We start from the raw sequence: 1,359 nt of genomic DNA, 5'->3' as shown, positions 1-1,359 counted from the left end.
AAGATTTTAATTACCATCTCGAACAATTCTAGTAATTCATTTACTGAGTGTACGTTGTTGATCCCTTCCATTACGCTGTTTCCATTGTATTATATCCACGATGTTTATGATTTGTTAAATTTGAATTTATTTGAGTAATCGATAAATTTCAACAAAATATAAAATACAGTCAATGATGTAGCACATCAAAAACACATCAACACGGAATATCCAGGTTAAACCAAAAAAAGCCCCGATATGTTTCAAGGACATACAATGCATATCTGAATTTGAAATGCACATGAAATTATTTACTTTATAACGAGTATTTATTATTATAGATGAATATAGATAAAATGATATTTATAATACTCAGTTTATGATTCTATTGTACTTCTTTTATTTTATTCATTGTATTCAACTTTAACAGGCAAGAACAGAACAGGTGAACGAGCACCTCTACAGAGCCGTAGTTACAACCGGAGTGAGATAAATTGAAAATAAAAAATAAATATAATTTGCATAAAAATAAATATATGTCCAATTTGCAAATTAAAATTAAGAAAAGAAAAATATCATAATCTAACAACAGCCAGAACAGTGACAAAATGAAACCCAAGTGCAGATTATCAGGAAAAATTAGATTTCAATTGAGAGTTGTAAAATTCAATCACTTCGATTTTGAAAGATAGAAAATAAGGATCTGATCGAATTGCTAAAGGAAGATTATTCCAGATGGGAACTATTCGTTGAAAATAAAACGATTTATGGGATCTTGTTTTGCTAACATGAAAAGATCAGACGAAAGTCTGCTGGTAGGACGGCCCTACAAACAAATTTCAACAAGGACAAATATAATATCGAATCTGAAATACAACAAACAAACATAAGTATATATAACAATAACAAAGAATGATTAAACTTTATATTTAAATTATATATAAATAACCAAAGAAAGATAAATACAGTGTTTGAAAAAAAGGACATGATAATACATCATGTAGCATAGCTCTCAACGAATGTTGTCCATAAATAAATGAAGCAATTGTGTAATAAAATGCCTCGAAGGGGATCGTATTGATGATTTATATATAATTTAACAGTGTTAACGGCTATCTTGATTATTATTATATGCAACTATTCATTTCCAGTCATTGTGTAATAGAGTATATTTGGCGGTTATTTGAATCTGTTCAACCACGAAGCCTCTGTGGTCTAATGGTTATGACGCTCGCCTTGACAGGGAGAGGTCGCAGGTACGAACCCCGTCAGAGGCATTTTATTACACAATTTCTTTATTCATTTATTTATAGGACAACATTCGTTGAGAGCTATGCTACACTATGTATTATCATGTCTTATTCGAACACTATTTAACTT

The 1,359-nt window shown here is 30.0% G+C and overlaps 1 protein-coding gene across 1 annotated transcript in view; it reads left to right on the top strand.

Annotated features, from left to right (window-relative positions):
* The window catches only part of LOC117113256 (acid-sensing ion channel 1-like), a 16,857-nt gene that overhangs the window by 11,391 nt on the left and 4,107 nt on the right, over positions 1 to 1,359 (top strand). The window lies entirely within an intron of this gene.

This window comes from Anneissia japonica, unplaced genomic scaffold, assembly GCF_011630105.1.
Source record: "Anneissia japonica isolate Jap-2015-1 unplaced genomic scaffold, ASM1163010v1 scaffold287593_len981703_cov172, whole genome shotgun sequence".
In the NCBI taxonomy this organism is placed as follows: Eukaryota; Metazoa; Echinodermata; class Crinoidea; order Comatulida; family Comatulidae; genus Anneissia; species Anneissia japonica.
This window is presented reverse-complemented; position numbering and strand designations above follow the sequence as displayed.